Here is a 19,825-nt window from a genome sequence, read left to right as displayed (position 1 = left end):
ATTTAAGACTAAGTAGCCTGTGCCCTCTCCCACAACCTTCTCTCCTTTCCCAAGCCCGTATCTCTACTCGAGGACTTGCTCAATACAGAAAAGTCATCTGCCATTTACCTGGGTACCTTTTATACAGGCTTTTAACAACAATCTCAGCGTGCCAGACCCAGCAGCAGAACAGGCAGGCTATGAGAACTCCCACAGCAGCAGAGGGGACGCCCTTGGACCTTGTCTAAGGCAGACCAGTTCCAGCTTGTTTTTCACACTACCCAGAGCCTATGCAGTTGAAACCTATGCGGAGTCTCACATTGCGAGAAAGATCTCTCTGCTTCTCACCTCGCCCAGCCTCCTCCTCCTCAGACTTCTCAGCACAGGTCTGAGTGCACAGGCCTCCTGATCACAACACATCCAAGAGCTCCAAACGAGCTCATGGGAGGAGCACGGACTGAGCTGAGGCACGAACAACAGAGGGCAGAAAGCAGTGCACAGCCCCCCTGCTAACTCTGATGCAAAAAATAGAAGACCGCCCCAGCATCAGGCCTCAGAAACTCCTGTTCCTCTTGGAATCAAAACAGTCAAATCAGCCATCTCGCACTCAGGCAACAACCAGGCTTGTGAGAAGCAACCACTGAGAGCAACCTGAGTGTGCATCAAGAGGGGGCTGGACGCGTGAGTCAAGGCTCACTGCAGCAAAATGACTTGTTAAAAGGATGTGTGCTAAAGTGAAACAATCCCTAGATAGATCTTAGGGCGAGCCTCAGGTAAGAACAGAGCCATTGTGGGAATAAGCGAGGGATGGGAGGTGTGTACATGAGGCATCCGGCCACACATCACTGTGCTGGTAGAGGCCTTGGGCTAGGGAGGAGTGAGGCTGGAGAGGCCAAAAGTATGGATTTCTACCATTTTGTTTGTTTCTCTGCGTAGCCTTGGCTGTCCTGGACTTGGCTTTGTAGACCAGGCTGGCCTCTGAACTCACAGAGATCCAACTGCCTCTGCCTCCCCAGTGCTGGGATTAAAGGAGTGTGCCACCACGCCCGGCTCCTCTTCTATGATCTTTAATCTTTTTTAATGATAAAAAAGTTAAAATTAAGACACCCCCCCCCCAAAAAAAATGTTACCACAGCCAGATGCAGTTACATATAATCCCAATGCTCAGGAGACTGAGGCAGGAAGCTGAATTCAGAGTCAACCTAGGCTATGTAGGAAGACCTTGTCTGAAAGAAAGGAAGAGGGGGTATACTTCATGAATAGCACTCTTTAGGCAGCATCTGGCATCTCCCTAGGACAAGATGTTGTGGGGGAAGGGAGGAAGAAGATACTGAAGAGGCAAGAAAAAGGGAGTACAGGCCTCTGAGCACACTGAGCTCCCTGCTTACAACTTCACTCTACAACCAAATAGAAAATTCTCTGAAAGAAAAGCAAGAACAGATTTTGATAGTGACAGAAAGAAAACGATGCTATTCCATAGCAAGAGCCACCTGTAGAACTCCAAGGTGTGTGTGTGTGTGTGTGTGTGTGTGTGTGTGTGTGTGTGTGTCTGTCTGTCTGTCTGTCTGTGTGTGTGTGTGTGTGTGTGTGTGAGAGAGAGGAGGGGGGGGCTCTCTGTCTAAGGGATGCTGAAACCCAGGCATCCGACAGACGCTTCTCCTGGGGCCTCCCTAGCCGCCAGCAAGGCTCCAAGTCTTAGCGTTACAAGCCCATCCCCATTTTAGCAGCTAAAGAAAGCTATTTCAACAGATTTCTGGGCCTGGCCCCACTCCAAGGACAAGCTAAAAACAGTTTCTCCAAAATCTCAGCTTCAAACCCCAAACCCTTAGCCACTAAGCTGTATGTACCTTTTAAGAACCGGTGGCTGCAGCACAGGGCTGAGAGAAGCATTCCTGTGCCTCTTCTTGCTAAAGGGTTACATTTATTGTCTAAAAGGCCCCCTTTAATGGGTGTGTCAATAAATACTCTGCACTCAAAAGCACTGATGTATTTCCTTCATATGACTTTGCCCCCAAGGAATAATACAAAAACCATCCCAGTCTCTCTTGCTGCTGAGGGGATAAGAACCACCATTAGAACCAGTGGGGGCCGATGTATTGGGAGAGAGACCTGACCAGTGGGGAGTGGTTCATGAGTACAACCCCAGGGACAACACCGCCAGCAGTTGCATACCGGCCTCAAGCTCACAACTGTCCAGGGCTCAGAGAATGGAGGCCAGGGAGGGAGTGAGTAGGTCTGGCTCCCCTTTCTCAAAGACGCTCTTCTGACTGTAAAGTTCAACCAATGGCTCCCAAAAGAAGCAGCACAAAGGAGATATCAAAGCTACTAGGACCATTGGAGCTTGTAAACCCTGAGGGCGAAAAACAGTTCCTGCTCCCCTGACAGGGCCCAGTACAAGGTCAAGGCAGATTCTCAAAGAAACCCCACAACCTTTCATTAGACCAAGACCAGCCTTTCGCCAGGACCCCACCCCCTACCCCCCACCCCAGGGAGGCTCTGAGCCTCCAGGGCATATCCTGTTCCACCACACTGGTGTTCGGGATTGGGGGGGGGGGCCTCAGAACTGTCTGAACATAGCGGGGGCTCTGTGCAGAACCTGCCACCACCACAGCACCTAGACCTATCCCACTCCCTTTCCTGTTCTGTGTCCACTCAGAGCCCTGAGACACCCTCCACTACCACGGAATCTTTTCTTAGCAACAGCCTCCCCCCACCAACTTATCCTGTTTACACCACAGCTTGTATTTCACAGGAAACAACTAGGACAGCAAGAGACAATGACTGTGGGAGGCAGGGTGGCTGCACAGAGCGGGCATGGTCGCTGTCCTTCCACTGCAAGACAGACACTGGCTACGGGGCCTTCCCTCTGGGGAACTGAGTAAGGCCCTACCTACGGCTAACAGGTTTCCCTAGAGCAGAAGGGAGCTGGTGGAGACAAGAACAGCTTTGGGTGGAGACACACCAGTAGGTCACCTGCGCCAGGTCCAGGTCACCTGCGCCAGGGATGACAAATGAAAAAAAGGGGGAAGACAGAAAAGCAGAGGAGCTCAGGGAATGGAAGGTACCACCTATGACCCCTTCCATGGACCCAGAGCAGACGACAGAAGGAAGTCCGTGGCTGGTAGGAGGGGGCTGTGGAGCTGTCATACTGGTTTGCTTCGGAGTTGATGAGCACAAGACAGGAGCTCCACCGCAAAGGACGTCAGAGAAGAGAGGGCTGTGGTCTGACAGCCACCAGACCCAGGAAGGCAAGAGTCTGGAGATGGAGCTGCAGAGCGAAGAGAGATTAAAACGCAAGGAGCCAGCACATGCTGGAACAAAAAGACCAAAGCTTCTTGAAATGGCGGCCACCTTTAGTTCTGAAGCCTTAGCGACCATGTCAAAAGCAATGACACTTGCAGGAGAAAACACCATGCCTGGGAAACAAAGGTGGGAGGTCATGAGCCTTATAAAAACTCACAAGACCAAACACAGGATACTGAAAAGGATTCAGCCCTTCACCCCACTTTAGCAACGTCCTCTAAACTCTCTGCTCAATCAGCTTTGACCTTAGATGTGCAGAGGCCCATTCTAGCAAGACTCCCGCTAAGTCAGTGTATCCCCAACATGTTATCAAATTCCTTATCCTGGCCACTTGATTTGCCTTTAGGGAGCATTCTGTCAGGTCCATTCAGCTAAAAATGTCCCTACCCCCAAAAATTCTCTAAGATCCCGGCACAGTGCTTTCTGGCTGTAAGTTCCCACTTTCCTTGGTTTGTGGAGTTGAGCCCAGTCTCTTTCCCCTACTTAAAAACCCTGCTGCAACAGCCTTGAATAGTACACCGTAGCATTTCAACAAGTGCCAGAATAACTTTGTTTAAGCACAGAGTTCCTCAGTCTTCCAGGACTCACCGCGTCTTACCCTCACCCCGAGTATTAATTACCCACAATTGGTCTGCAGTTGGCCACTTCCCACAAGCCTCGGAAGATGAGGGCCAGGTAACACAGGAGTAAAGGCTGGTCAAAAAAGGCAGGAAGAAGCCAGGTGCGGTGGTGTGCGCCTGTAATCCCAGCAAAGGCACAGAGAGGCAGGTGGATGTCTGTGTGTTTGAGGCCAGCTTATTCTACAAATCGAGTCCAGGACAGCCGAGGTTACATACACAGAGAAACCCTGCCTCAAAAAAACAAACAAAAGAAAAGAAGAGGAGAAAGAGGAGAAGGAGGCAGGAGGAGGGGCGGTTATAGGCAGCCTGAGAAGCAAAGCAGCAACCTGGACTAAAGCTAGGGAGGACTACAGAGTTATGATGCTCAGAGTCCACCACAGCCTGAATGGTGCAGCAGGTTTGGGGGGGCTAAAGCTGAGGTAGCTGTTTTCTTTACCTTCTGATACTTTAAAAGAGACCTTGCTGGGGACCCCTGGATTATACTGAACCCCTTCCTCTACCCCATCAGCCTCAGATACAGACAAGAGGTTTATTTCAGGGAAAACTCACTCCTTTCTAGCTGCTGTGCGGACCTTCCCTTGGATGTCAAGGCTATGAAATCCTCAAAGCCTCTGTTTCTGAGTGTTTGTTCGGCTCTGTAGCATATGCAATCACAGACCCAATAGCTGGCACACATACCCAGAGAAAACAGAGAGAAGGTTCGCCAGCCTCTGACCCGGCTCTTGCCCAGATCTTACCCACTCCCTCAGCCCTGCATGATGTCCAAGGGCTCAAGATTCCTGAGAACGCTGTGCGCCATCCTCCTTCCAGGATGCTAGCAGCCACCTTGCCACATAGTACACAGACCAAGAAAAGTCAATGAGAGGTGTGGGCTCTGGCCGCTTAAAGAGAGAGGCAGAACAGATCTTAAGTGATAAAGATGCCAACTCCAGCCTGTATAGGGCCCACTTACACTCTGATTACCAGGCTTACTACCTCCAAAGAGAAAAACCACAGCCCAGCCCAGCCCCACCCAACCCCACCCAACCACCAAGGGTGGAGGAAGCAGGGTTCCCAGAATCAGCTGTTGGTAAACCCTTGTCGGGAACTGGCAGAAAGACAGCAGCTGTCCCAAAACAGTGTCAGGCCTGACCCAGGGGCTTGAGACGCTGTTCCTCAAACCTAAAGTGTGCACTAGTTTCTCAGTAACCCAGAAAGGGCAGATGTGCCTCTACTTGCTTCAGAGGAGCAAATATGCAACGTCAGTCTAGGCTCCACAGCTAGCAATTAAGACATCAGTCAAAAGCTGGCCTCCCTACTGCCCATCCGCACACTGGAATATGCTAGGCATCTTCATGGCGAGTGGACAGACTCACCAACTGCTGCCCACAGGCCAGGTCCTGTGCTGAACCAATGCAACTACTTGCTCCGGCTGAACCAAAACACACACGGATAGAAGACCAGGATCCCACAGTGACCCGTAATCAAAGACAGCACTGCCACACTGAAGAAGGCAAACCAAAACATCCACCCCATTCACCACGCCAAAGACTCTGAAAAACAACCAAGCATGGCCTATACTGGGCACTGGTGACCAGCCAGGAGTAGGAGCTGCTAGAGGCCTTTGTGCCACCTGTCATTCCACAGGTGGGAAAACAGAGGCAGTGAAAAAGCAGTAACCATGTCTAAGAACAGTGAGCCGACCTTCACAGAGACCAGACTAAGGTCTCCTCTCCTCATGTCCACTCATGTCCACTGGCTAGATGTACAGATGACAGAACACAAAAACCAAACTCAGAGCGGCTAGAGAAATGCACCTAACATGTGTCAACCCTGCTCTTCTGTGGAAGCTACCCTCTAAGTCACTCTCCCAAACCAGCACTCTGCTCCACATGCCGCGGCATGCAAGCCTGGCCTCAGCCCTAAGGAGAACCATTAGAGCACAGCAACTCTCGGGCACCTCTCTCTGTTCTGCTTCTAGGAAAAGCAACTTCACATCCAGGCAAGACGGAGTAATACAACACTCCCCGAAGTCTAGTGGCCACAAGAGAGGTGCCTGCTTCCCGCTCAAGTCTCTTTAAAGGCAGGACACTCAGCAGCAGGAAGCAGGGATTGTCCCCTCCATTCACAGCCTCTAGGCTGGGACTTCCTGCTTTTGAATAAACGAATGAATTAGCCAATGAGCTAAAAGACACAGGAGGAACTCAAGTAACTTGCCTGGGGTCAGAGGAAAGTGGAGTGCTCAGCCTTCTCCACACCCTAAGGTTCTTCTCGTTTACCAAACTTCTACCATTCAAAGGCGGCAGGCCATCTTTAAACACTGAGGTGGTTCTTTGACTAATTTATACATGTTCTTGGTAGCACAGGATCCAGAACTTGAGAAGAGGCAAGTGAGAGCCGTGATGGGCATTCATGCTTTTCATCAAGTGTTTTTTATTCCTACCCCACCCCCACATCGAGGGTGATTATGGCCATGTGACTCAGCACAGCCAATAAAATGGCACTCATAGGTAGAAGCCTTAAAAGCCAAGATAAGACTCATCAGGCTACGTCTATGTAGCAAGGGATATGAACTGGTCTTACAACAATGGTAACATAAAGCAGTATGTGATGTGGACTTAAAACACACACACACACACAAACAAAAACAAAAGAAAACCAAAGACTTGGTTGCTTTAAGCCTCTGAAGTGTGAAGTCTGGTATTAAGCACATCAAACTCTGATCTCTACAGAAGGCTCTCCAGCCTCGCATGCAATCCCCTGGCTCTCTGTGGCAAAGGCTGTACATATCAAGCAAACTAGCAGGGATTAAGGGATGGTATGTGCTCAGGTCATGCTAGATAGGTGAGCTTCTTTGGAAGCTGGGCCTTGAGGGAACCTGTACTGAAGGACTCAGTAGTTCTGCCTTGGGCCAGGCTTGTTCGCTGTATTTAAGCACCCCCCAGGAGAAAGGCATCATTAAATGAGAGGATCCAACAGCTCAGGAGACCTCAAGGAAATCACTCTGACCTTTCTGGGCCACAGTTTTCTCATTTTTAAATTCAGGCACTTAATGCCTATCACACTGAGTTGTTTCAAAGATTAAACAATTAAAGTAAGCCTGGGATAGTAGCTTGATATACGTCTCCACGTATACTAAGCCGTGACAAACTCAACACGATGCCATGTAATACCTGTATGCTTGTTTGTAAATTCACTGGGTTTTTCAAGACAGGGTTTATCTGTGTAGCCTTGGGCTGTCCTGGACCCGCTTTGTAGGCTGGCCTCGAACTCACAGGGATCCACCTGCCTCTGCCTCCTGAGTGCTGGGATTATAGGCAAGCGCCACCACGCCCCTGGCAGTTCACTGGGTTTTAAAGCAGCAAAGGGCTCTCAAGACTGGCTGGCAGACCCGCATTCTTAGGCACCGTAGAAATTAACCCTGTTTAACTTCTCAGCTAAAGTTAAACAAGGTTAAATCCCTAGGCACATGGTGGGCCAGAGTAAGGCCCCTGGAGGTGGCCTAAGAACCCAGGGCTCCTCTGCATCCCTGGCCTGCTTGTAACTTCACCTCACTTCTTCCCACCCACACAAGGCATGAATTTCATCCTCCACTACAAACATGGCAAGGGAGAAGCCCTCACTTGTCCTCCAGCGCAGTTGCCCAAATAAGAGAGGGGCAGGAGAGGAATCTTCCCATGGCAGCCAGCCCTTTCCTCCCCCTGCCCTCTCCTCGATATCTTTCTTGGGCTGTTTGACTAAATGAAGCAACTAAGCCTAGACGGAGTGCCTAGCAATAAATGCCACTGTGCACTTGCATTCTCACCATGAAAGGCGTACAGGTATGAGCCCAGAGCACCCGCTATATAGCACAGAGCACCCCAGTCTTGGAAACACACTAGGTGGCCCAAAAAGAGAGTCCAGAAATGTAGGAAAGGACGTATCAAGACAATGTTTCTCCAACTGAAAGTGGAGTACAACACACACTAAGAAGGGTATAAAACACATCTAGTGACATAGGTTTGCAAGTCTTGTCCCTGACATTAGAAATAGAATGCAGCCAGGGTGTGAGTTGTAAAAAGGTACCAGGGCCCAGGAAGTTTTGAAAGGGTGTCTCCAGCAACCTCTGAGCTGTTAGAACCTGGGGCCCCAGATTTCCTTTCATAAAGAAGGAAGCACTCAGCAGGCAGCAACTTCTCCTCAGAAGGGGCTATGTGGAAACTGTCTAGGATTTGGCACGCAGCTGACCTACATCCACCAGTCCGCCTAGAGCTGGGATCACACCTGCTACAGGCTCCAAGCCCACGTCCTGCACCTCACCTGCCCAACACACCTCGATGTGCCCAAACACCAGAGTTCTGATACAGCCATGAGTTGGTCATCGCGGCTCTGTAACTAGCTCCAGGCGAGCACTGGCTGAAGACACTGAGTTCTGACAATACTGACCGCCTCTCACTGGAGACCGAGTTTCAGAGTTTCTGTGGTTCAGGGGCCGAAGTCCCCACACGCGCACTATCCCCACCCACCCTCTGCACTGCACGCCCAGCAAGGAAGAGAAAGGGGGCTGCAACCTGGGCCAACAAGCCAAAGTACAGCCTGAACCACAACTTGGCCAAAGCTCGGGCTAGGTCAGGGGTCAGGCTCTGCTTCCAAACACAGCCAATAGCGACTAGGACCGAGAAGCTAGGATCGCCACCTCCTCAAACTCCAGGCGGACAGCGTGGGACTCCGCGGCTACGAGCACACCCAGGGTGGGTGGGGGCTGGGCGACGGTCCCAGGACCGGAGCTTAAGAAGGCGCCCTCCGCTGGGCTCGCAGGTGAGGACGGGCAGAGCCCAAGCGGCAGCGAGGTGCAGACACACCTTCCGGGGCGCCCGCGGCGCCTCCCCCTCCACACAGCGCCCGAGTACGGCTCAGCAAGGTCCCGCCCGCGGCCTCCAGAGCTCGCGGGCGGTCTCAGCAGACAAAGCCCGCGCCGCCCGCGGGGCCGCCCCCGCCAGGCAAGGGAGTCCCGGGGCCGAGCGAGAACGCGGGGAGCATCCGCCGTCCCGAGAGGACGCTCACGAGGGCCGGCCCGAGACAATAAGGACAGGCCCGACGCTGCAGCGGGGCCGCGTGCTCTACTTACCCGGGCGCGGCAGCGGCGCTGGCGGAGGCGGCGGCGGCGGCACGGCCCGGTCGGCCGAGGAAGTTAGAGCAAGTTCGGCAGCGCCGAGCGGGAGGGCGCGACTCGGGCCGTCCGAGCGGCGGGGGCGGGGCTCGGAGGGGCGGGGCCGCGGCGGAGAAAGAGGCGCCGCTTCCCTGCGCCCCTCGGCCGCCCCACGCGTCTGGCCCACCCAGTTCCCGCCCCCGCTTCTTGCTCCGCCCACTCTCAGGCACCGCCCCATCCTTCGCTCCTCCCCCACCGAGGCCGGACTCCCACCGCTCGCCCCACCCCCTCCGCCATCAGCCCACAACCCACCGCCGACTGCCCCCTATCAATAACCCCGCCCCCTCCACGCCCCGCCTATGCTCCGCCCCACGGGTCACCACACTCCGCCCCCACCGCGCACCCCGCCCTGCAAACGGTCTACCCTAGGTAAAGAGCAGGATCGCTGGCCCGCCCCTTTGTCCGGCTCTGGGCGGTGCCCCAAGCGGGATTTACCGGGGTCCGCCCTTTCCCTAGCTCCGCGACGCTGTCGAAGCCTGGACTCCAGTCACTTGTGGCCACCGGTTGAGCGTCCGCTTGAGCGCTTGGCTGGGTTTCGCTGTGCAATCGCCCCTCCTGCCTTGGAGGGGTCCCTCGGGAGCCAAGCCTCGGAGAAACGAGAGTTGCCAAATGCCTTGTCTCGAGGGTGGCCGGGTGGTGGAAGAAGATTGGGAAAATGGCTGGTTTTAAGATGGAAGGCGTTCCTGCCCAGCCTTGGGAGCCAGAGGTGGGGGTAGTCTTCTAGAAAGGAGTGGTAGAGATTTCTTTACAGCCGAGCCTAAAGACTCGCTCCTTCTTCAGTCGCGGTGCTAAAAATACCAAGCTTCCTTTGGACTACCTGCTGAGATTTGTACAGCACCTTTATGCTGAGGAGATAGCCGGTCTGATTCTTGGAAGTGGAAGGCCACAAGGACAGGCAGATGTACAATAGATCCACACCGCTGTGATTTAAAGGCCGACCTTGTCCTAGCCTCTGCCTGCTTGTCTACCTGCTTAGTTTGAGGCCTACGTCCTATAGGTTTGAGGGCACTGAGGGCCAGATCTGCTCCTGGGCAGCACAAAAGTGACATAAGACGCAGGCAACAGGTTAAGTTCATTGTAAAGAGAAAAATCCAGACATAAGTGTTTCTTTCCACTGCTTGTTTTGTTTTGTTTTTCAAGACAGGGTTTCTTTGTGTAGCCTTGGCTGTCCTGGACTTGCTTTGTAGACCACAGGCTGACCTCGAACTCACAGTGATAACGCCTGCCTCTGCTTTCCAAGTGCTGGGATTAAAGGCGTGAGCCACCACCGCCCAGCCCCTTGTGCAAGGAGGATGCAGACTGTCTCTAGAATACCCCAGACAGCTCAAGGACCTCCCTAATAAGGAAACCTGTCCATAGTGTCACCTCCAGCTAACCAAAATGCACGATGGAGTGTCTGATGTGTGAGCACCAGGTCTTGTGTTTATCCCGGGGGCAGAGCAGCTGAAACCTCTCCCTCCACACAGTTACTTCTTAGTAGAAAAGACAAATCATTCCGTGTTGAAATGAATACTGAGAGACAAAGACAACAACAAGGCCTGGGGTAGAAAAAGGGAGTGGTTGGGGAAAGGTGAGGAGATGGTGTTGAAATCGAAAGCCAAGGAATAAAGAGTGGCTGTTTCAGAAAGTACAAGTTGAGAGCAGCAGGGGCCAAGGACTTGGAGAAGGGCACACTCTGGATGTGTGGAGGAGCTGAAGGAAAGCTGCGTGGCTGTCGTTTCGAGATAGGCTTGAATGGGCTATCATTGGGTAAAAGGCTAGGGATGAAGGACACAAAGGGCCTATGGACTGCGTCAAACGATGGAGCATTTTCGTTAAGCCATTGAAGGGTCTACAGAAAGGACTTAACACTCTCATTTGCTGCTGTGAGCGGAGCAAATGCAGTAGCCGTCAGGCAAAAATTAAAAGCAGGGAGCCAATTCAACTTTTGCCTTAATCCAAGCCAAGTGTGAAGAAAGTATGAGCTTAAGTGCTTGGGTGTGTTAAGCTGAGTAGCTCAGAGGCGGACCCTGTTTTGGATTTAAGGCCAAAAAGATGCACGTAGGAGGAGGAAATGTAGAGATGAAAGGGATAGTTTTTAAGTTTCTTTCAGTGAGTGGGCAAACAGTGCCTCATTTATTTGGGTGGGGTGGCCTGAAGGAAAACGACCGCTTTCAGGATGACCATTAACAGGTTTGTGTTTTAGCCATACTGACTTGAAGATGCCTGTTAGACGCCCAGGGTTGTTGTTCAGTCACTAAGAGCACAGAAGAACAGTCTGGGGGAAGGTGCATTTTGGGAGATCATCAGTAGTAACGACCGTAGGAGCTGAGAAGGCCGCCTAAAGGGAGGCAGGGTGTGGTGGCGCACGCCTTTAATCCCAGCACTAGGGAGGCAGAGGCAGGCGGATCACTGTGAGTTCGAGGCCAGCCTGGTCTACAAAGTGAGTCCAGGACAGCCAAGGCTACACAGAGAAACTCTGTCTCAAAAAATAAAAAAACAAACAACAACAACCAAAAAAAAAAAGGCAGGAGGAGGTAGATGCAGAGAAGATTCAGAGGGCACCATGGAGTGAAAAAGAATAGAAGGCAGGGGAAAAACAAAAAAACAAAAAACACTGAAAACAGCCTGGGAGGCCAGAGCAGAACAAAGGATGCCGTGTGCCTGTGCCCAAGACTGAGAAAGCTGTTTCCAGAAAGGAATTAGCTAGCCATGGTAGATGCTGCTTGGAGCTCAGGGAAGATGAGATCAGGAAAGTGACTTGCTTTTAGCAGCATAAAGCCATTGGTAAGCATGCTAAGGGCAGAGTTCCTGGTATAGCCAGATGACAGTGGAGCTATTACACATGAAAGACCCAACAGAGAACAGAAACCCATCAGTGATCTTACTATGGATGTGGCACACTGGAGGCCTTGGTGGAGATGGCTAGGCAGCCCTAATCTGCTACATACAACCATGTGACTGTTTAGTACAAAATAGAAAGGTCCATGTCTGTTGTTGGCCACTGGATCCCTTTCCCCTAGCTGGGTTGCCTTGTCAGGCCCCAGTGGGAAAAGATGGACTTAATCCTGCTGTGACTTGAGGTGCCAGGATATGTTGGTACCTCTTAGGGGCCTCCCTTTCTCTGAGAAGAAGGGGGAAATGGGAGGAGAGAGGTATGAAGGTGGGATTGGGAAGAGAGGAGGGAGGGGGCTGGGATCAGGCTGTAGAGTGATTAAACAACAATAACAACAACAAGGCAAATCCTAATCTGGCTTTAAAGGGAAGTGATGTGCTTTCCTTGGCCAGAATTCTTTCCAGAAATGTGATGAAAGTACATGGTTCCAGTAGCCATGTGTGTCTATAGCAGGAGTCATGTGTTGCAGATGTTGACGAACCAAAATAGGATAAATGGGTTGCCAAGATCTAGGGAGTCACCTATTCTGCATTCTCTGTCTATTTACTATGTAAGTGAAAGGAATACAATCATCCTCTTACATTTATCTACTTGGCATTTTTAACTATCCGTTTTGAGAAAAGTTCTCTCTGTTGCCCGGCCTGCCTGGAACTTGCCATGTAGATCAGGCTGGCCTCAAACTCAACAGAAATCTGCCTGTCTCTGCCCTCCTGGTGCTAGAATTAAAGATAGACGCAGCCCACTGTTTTTAACTTTAACTTGTGTTAGCCTGGGGTGGGGGTGGGGTTAGTACGAGGAAAGCTACGGGAGGTTTGCACAGTGGTGAGAATGAATGACATGGGGGAGGAAGGAGTGAGAGTTCTGACCAGCAGGTGAGCAAGATGTAGGACTGGAAAGAAGAAAACCAGGAAGCTGAGAGTGCTCCTCCTGTGCCTAGTGTAAATTAAAACGCTAGGTCTTCCTCCATACTCTGCAGTGTCCTCAGCTCGTTGTGGCCATCCTGGGCTGACAGAACTTGTGTGTGTACAAGCAGGGGTGGACTGAAGAAACATTTGGTGACCAGCTCTCCTAATTCTTTTTTTTTTTGGGGGGGGGGGAGGGCAGTTTGTGTGTGTGTGTGTGTGTGTGTGTGTGTGTGTGTGTGTGGTGGTTTTTTGTTTTGTTTTTTGAGACAGATTTTTCTCTGTATTGATCCTGGCCATCCTGGACTCACTTTGTAGACCAGGCTGGACTCAAAGTCACAGAGATCCTCCTGCCTCTGCCTCCCAAGTGCTGGGATTAAAGCCATGCTGCACTGCTATGCCCAGCTTTTTGGGTGTTATTTTTGGTGAAATATCTACTTTATAACCTCATAACACAAAGTCACCAGGGCTGGAGGTATAGTTTAATTGGTAGAATACTTGGCTACCAAGTATGAAACCCTGGATTCAACCCCCAGCACTAGCACAAACAAACATTTATAAAGCTTGAAAAACACGGGGACTACTGTAAAGAATTCCTTTACCAAGCTGGCCTGGTGGTGCAAGCCTTTAATCTCAGCACTCAGGGGGCTGAGGCAGGCGGATCTCTGTGAATTTGAGGTCTACAAAGTGAGTCCAGGACAGCCAAGTCTAACAGAGAAATACTGTCTCAAAATTAAAATAATAATAACAATTCCTTTACCTATAAATGATGTCTTATCTTTTTTAATTTTTAATTTTTTGAAATGGTCTACATTGTATTACTGGACAAGCCACACCCCCAGTTTAGACATGACTAAGTCCCCAGGTTAAAAATGCTGAACTCCATCTGGTAGGATTGATTGATGACCATGATTCAGTATAAAGCCTCAATCTCGCCACTGTGTGAATCCTTACAGTCCCAGCTTCATTGTCCTCCAGTGTCTTCTCTTGGAGTTGTACCTGATCTTGTTATCAATTTTCACCCAAATCCATTGAGGAATAGGCCAGTTTTGCTTTTGTTTCTTGGCCAGGAATCACTTGATTCTGAAAGTCTTTTGAGAAGGCATGACAAGAAGCGGAATCTGACGCACAGGGCGTGAGGCAGAGGAAAGGAGAAGAGCATCTTATTATCTTATTAGGACCAAACTCGTTCTCTCTCTCTCTCTCTCTCTCTCTCTCTCTCTCTCTCTCTCTCTCTCTCTCTCCTCCCTTCTCTGTTTTGCTTTTTGAGACAGGATTTAGGGTTTCTATGTGTCACCCTGGCTGTCCTTGAACTCACACTGTAGACCAGGCTGGCCTTGAACTCATAGATCTACCTCCCTTTGCCTCCAGAGTACTGGGATTAAAGACATGCACCACCACTGCCCAGTTGATAATGAGAACTTTTTGGTGGCAAACAAGAGGATCCCATTCCAACTACTCTATACAAATACAGATGGAAGACAACGTTACATTCAGGTCACTAACAACATTGAAAGAGCTTAAAACCAGAATTCTTTTGGAAATTCAAGGAATTGATCTTGGGGTTAGTATGAGCAAATGCAAGAGAGGATTATAACTGGTCCAGCTCTGGTCACATAACCCAACCACTGGGAAGGAGATGGCCTTGTCCTGTGCTTAAGCAAATGGTCCCTGGCACAGGGGTTATGCCATGAAAAAGAGTGCTGTGTACAGAAGTCACATCATAATTCCTGGCAGATTCTGCTCTCCCAGATATCCTGAGGCTCTTAGCACTGGCTGAAAAGTTTTAGACAGAAGTGTGATACTGGCGTTTGTGCTCTCTAAGGCTGGATGGATGAGGAAGAGTGGCTCTAAAGGAACAAAACTAAATACAAAGAGTTATAGAGGAAACGACTGCAGTGGTTTAGCAGGAAGATGAGGAAATGGATAGAGGTAGGTAGATTCACAATGCGTGTAAGAGACAGAACTGACGGGGACCAATTGGATAGGAAATTGAGGAATATGGAGATGTCTTATTCTGCTGCATGGACAGTGGCACTAGCTACTAGGTGACTGTGTGTGTGTGTGTGTGTGTGTGTGTGTGTGTGTGTGTTGAGAAGTGGTGGCTTAGGAAACTTCCATCTGAAGTGCTCCTAAGCAGAGGGCAGTGGTCCATTGTTCTATGGAGTTCAGAAGAGATACCTCAGCAGAAGCTATAAATGTGGTAGTTTTCTGTCAGTTGGGGAATTATGTTAACTTCTTATGTACATGTGTGTATGTGTTTTCACATATGCAAGTACAGGTATATATGTGCGATATGTTGATTCCAGAGGACAATCCTGGGAATCTTTTTTGGGTTTTTTTTGTTTGTTTGTTTGGTTGGTTGGTTGGTTAGTTGGTTTTGTTTGTTTTTTGTTTCATTGAGAGAAGGTTTGTGTGTGTAGCCTTGGCTGTCCTAGAGTCATTTTGTAGACCAGGCTGGCCTGGAACTCACAGAGATCCACCTGCCCCTGCCTCATAAGTGAGTGCTGGGATTAAAGGCAGGCGCCATCACGGTCTTTCTGTGTCTTGTGGCTCTCTGATTAGGCAAGGCCCAGACATTAACTTGTCTCTGCCTCTTGAGCACTGGGATTACAAATCCATGCCACCATGTCTAGCTTTTGTTGTTGTTCATCATGAATTCTGGAGATGAAACTTGTGCTTGCATGGCCAAGTTTTTTACAGACTGAGCCCTCTCCCCAGCCCCAGAATTGTGCTTCCTTCTTATAACAGTGACTGAGCAAGTAATTAATTGGGTTTTTGTTGCTGGTGGTCACTGCAGTTGTTAAAAACAACTCTCCCATGACTCAGTAAGACATCTAAAGGCAAACAGAACAAAGCTGATTGACATCTCTGCAATGTCATTTTGGTTAGAGATTCACTGGGTTGGGCTGAGCTGGCCCTGTACAGTTGGCGGACTTCATCCTCCTCGGAGTCAGCTTTTGCCGGCGTACTGGTTACTCCAGTTTCAGGTTCCCAAGACTTTTTTTTTTCTTTTCTTTTTTTTCCCCCAAGACTTGTTATGTGGCAAGACCCTATCTCAAAACACATCAGATGACCATGAAAAGGGGAGAAGGATCACGGACAAAACTGAGACAACATAGAGAAATAAAAACAAGAGCCCCCCCCCCCCAAAAAGGAAGCATGGTTACAAGGTAGGAAGGAGCCTCGGGGGTAATCTGTATGAAAGGTAAGAGGAAGTGACAGCTTCAGGAAGGGGAGAGGTCAGTGAGACAGACTGGAAAGGGCATGTTTCTGGAGTGGGTCAGAGAGCTCTTTCAGTGGTGAAGCCAGTTGTTAGGTCAGAGGTTTGAGGCCAAAGGCAAGATGGCCTGGACCAAGGGGTTGCTGCTCTTCTCTTCTGACCAGGACAAACCCAGCTCCTAGTTCCAGATTCCCAAGAGACCACTGGACCTAAGACCTACCAACAAGGCTCTAAACTCACCAAATAAGGCTATGATCCCAGTACCTCACCATCGCATCACAACTCCCTCCACTCCTCTTTAAGAAGCCCTTGCCTCAACGCAGCCTTGGGACTTCACTGACTTCCTTCTGTGAGAGAGATGTCCCCAATAAGCCTCCCTTTTTACTATAAATTCGGCTCAATTTGACTTATTATGTCACTGGAGGAGCCACTCATGGGCAATACAAGAGATGTTGGCTGGAAAGTGACAGGAAAATGTGTTTTGAAAAGAAGATCCTGGGGGCCAGGCATGGTGGCACACACCTTTAATCCCAGCACTTGGGAGGCAGAGGCAAGCCTGGTCTACAAAGTGAGTCCAGTTCAGCCACAGCTACACAGAGGAACCCTGTCTCGGTGGAGGTGGGGGGGAAGGGGAGGAGAGAGAAAAAAGAAAAGAAAAGAAAAGAAAGAAAGAAAGAAAGAAAGAAAGAGAAAGAAAAAGATCCTGGACATGTATAAGTGATGAAAAAAGTGGCAGAATGTGACGCCCGCGCCACTGCGGTACCGAATCAAGGGCAAGGGACTGCGGATTTAACTCATGCACACACACACACACACACACACACACACACACACACACACACACACAGTAACACAGCGGGTCCTTCCTGCTAAGAGAGCAGCAGCCACCACAGCGGTTTATTATTATCCCTCTCCAGAGTTCCAAAGAGCCTTCTAATAGGCAGCAAAACAGGAATCCTCCTCCCAGGTGAAAGCCCTCAAGAGGTGATTGCACACAGGAGGAAAAGTCTCGAGGAAGGGAGGGGCGAGTTCTCAGAGCAGTAAACATGACTAGCTAACCAAGATAAACACAGACATGGAAGCTGCTAGAAACAGGACATGAAACAGCAAGACAGGCAGGCAGCCCAGTCGGGCCTGGTTCCTACAGCAGAAGACAAGAGTGAAGAGTGTGAGGAAAGCCCCAGAGGATGCTTGCTGGGAAATGTGGGAAGAGGTGGGTTTCCGAGTAAGAAGGCAGCCACAGACTACAGGACAGCTGCACTTTCATGGAGTCTGGAGGAAAGGAAAGAAGTGAAGATGCAGATGTCAGCATCAGGCTCCTGGCAGGCAGAAGAGGACCGGTCATCCACTGAAGGCAGTTAACAAAATCTAAACATATCTGCCGGGTATGGTGGCACACGCCTTTAATCACAGCACTCAGGAGGCAGAAGCAGGCGGATCAATGTGAATTCGAGGACAGCCTGGTCTACAAAGTGAATCCAGGACAGCCAAGGCCACACAAAGAAACCCCTGTCTCGAAAAACCAAAACAATAAAAATTTTAAAAAACAAATAAATATATTCAAGCATATCAGAGAGACTGAGGTGAGAGAGGAAGAGATGCACTTCTGAGAGCAGGCAGGCAAGGAGGCTTAGGGAAGGCCTGTGAGCCTGACTGAGATAGAGGCTCGGAGCCAGAGCGGCATCCATCCCAGACCGTGTACCTGCTCTGTCAGTCCTCAGCAACTGGGGTCAGCTCAGCTGCCGAGATCATGGACCTAGAGATTGACCAAAGTTTGGGGTTTGCCAAAAAGGGCACGACAGGAAAACAAAAGTACAGCTGGAAACACTCCCACTGTAGCTCTTGGCATTAAACTCAGGTCGTCAGTCTTACATGGCAAGAGCTTTACCAACGTGGCTACCCCCAGACTACCCAGCCCACATAATGAGTACTGACAAGCGGGAGGAAAGACCAGCAGCAGGGGCTGGTAGAGTGGGAGAAACAGAGTGGAGAGGCGCTGGAGGATACTCAGGATATGAAAACATCATGTATGGTGACATGAGGCTGTGGTCAGGCTGAGGCTTGTAGCCATGGCAGTGGATGGCCAAGAAGAGAGGAAGGAAGGGGTCCGTGGCCTTAGCATGAGGAGGTAAAGACCAAGAGGCCAATTTGAGGGTGAGTGAGAGTTTACCTCACTAGAATATGGAAGGATGCAGGGTATAAACAGTTGCCAGGGGTCAACAGTTTTGATAGACTTTCCACTCCAAGATCAGTTTTAAATTAGTGTTGCCTTTCTTTTTTTGGCGGCGGTGGCCGGGGGGTTGGGGGGGTGGAGGGGGACAGGGGGTGGGGATGTTAGAGACAGGGTTTCTATGTGTGTAGCCTTGGCTGTCCTGGACTCCCTTTGTAGACCAGGCTGACGCTGGGCGTGGTGGTGCATGCCTTTAATCCCAGCACTCGGGAGGCAGAGGCAGGCGGATTGCTGTGAGTTCAAGGCCAGCCTGGTCTACAAAGTGAGTTCAGGATAGCCAAGGCTACACAGAGAAGCCCTGAGTCGAAAAACCAAGATAAATAAGTAAATGTAGACCAGACTGATCTTGAACTCATAGAGATTCACTTGCCTCTGCCTCCTGAGTGCTGGGATTAAAGGTGCGCACCACCACCACCTGGCTTAAAATGATCCTTTAAAAAAAAAAATCCAAACATCCAAATGCCTCCCACTCTGATTGACAACTATAACCTTAGCCGTGGGACCTCTGCCCACTAATGGTGCTTCCTCCAATGCAGAAATTGTACTTGAGATGGGAGATGACCATGTGTGAGCATAGGATACTGAGGAACATCCTGCAGTGGTAGAGGCCGGAAGGGAGCTAGCAGATCCTTTCTTTTTATTTTTTATTATTTTTTTATTGTTTTAATTTTTCATTTATGTGCATTGGTGTGAGGGTGTCAGATCTTAGAGTTACAGACAGTTGTGAACTGCCATGTGGGTGCTGGGAATTGAACCCGGGTCCTTTGGAAGAGCAGGCAGTGCTCTTAACCACTGAGCCATCTCTCCAGCCCACAAATCCTTTCCAGTTTGTCCTCCCATCCACAAACTACAGGCAGGCCCTACGGTTTACCCAAAGAAATAAACCACAGAGGTTATCATATAAAACATCATAGTGAGATGGATCAGAAAGATCAAAAGCAAGAGCCGAGAAGTGAGGTTGCTCAGCAGAGTCCCAGCTGTGATCCTGAAAGGCTGCGCTCGCTCACAGCTGAGTGGTTTGTGTCTGCTCATGGAACTATGGGAGATGCTCAGACGTGGAAGCCGCTGGACTGTGGAAAGCATGTTGCACCTAGGACGGTCTTGTGTGTCATGGCTTTCGAAAGCTCTGCGTTAGTAAGCTAAACGTGGAGAGGAGGCTCCAAGAAGTCACCCAGGCCCCAAGTGGTATCACTAGCAGGGATTTGAAGATCTCCACGTTCAGACCACGCCAGAAGAAAGGGCCCAGGAAGCACCTCCTGCTCCCACTCCAAACACAGAGAAGAGCACAGATAGATGCTGCAGGCGTCCTTGGTGTCTTTTTCTATCCTTCTCACAGGGGTGGGTCACAGCTGGCCTTTTGGGACAATTCCTAAGGAGCATCTTATGGGGGTGGTGGTAGTAGATGTCTTGTGTGTATACTGCCACCTAGGGGCCATTCTCTAAATATCTGGATTTATCAGAGGTAGGTGTGTGTGTGTGTGTGTGTGTGTGTGTGTGTGTGTGTGTGTGTGTGTGTGTGTGTGTGT

The 19,825-nt window shown here is 50.2% G+C and overlaps 1 protein-coding gene and 1 pseudogene across 2 annotated transcripts in view; both read right to left on the bottom strand.

Moving 5' to 3' along the window:
* Positions 1–9,173, bottom strand: part of TSPAN14 (tetraspanin 14) — a 59,599-nt gene extending 50,426 nt beyond the window's left edge. Inside the window, exon 1 of the mRNA XM_084794322.1 lies at positions 8,989–9,173. The gene's annotated coding sequence lies outside the window, so the exon portion shown is untranslated. The remainder of the gene's footprint in view (positions 1–8,988) is intronic.
* Positions 9,174–13,796: 4,623 nt separating this feature from the next.
* On the bottom strand, positions 13,797–13,952 carry LOC311605292 (large ribosomal subunit protein eL39-like; annotated as a pseudogene). The gene has a single exon. The product of its transcript is annotated as a large ribosomal subunit protein eL39-like (transcript).
* Between the last annotated feature and the right edge of the window lie 5,873 nt (positions 13,953–19,825).

The sequence above is a fragment of the Acomys minous genome (genome assembly GCF_964271855.1).
Source record: "Acomys minous genome assembly, chromosome: 9".
Classification (NCBI taxonomy): Eukaryota; Metazoa; Chordata; class Mammalia; order Rodentia; family Muridae; genus Acomys; species Acomys minous.
This window is presented reverse-complemented; position numbering and strand designations above follow the sequence as displayed.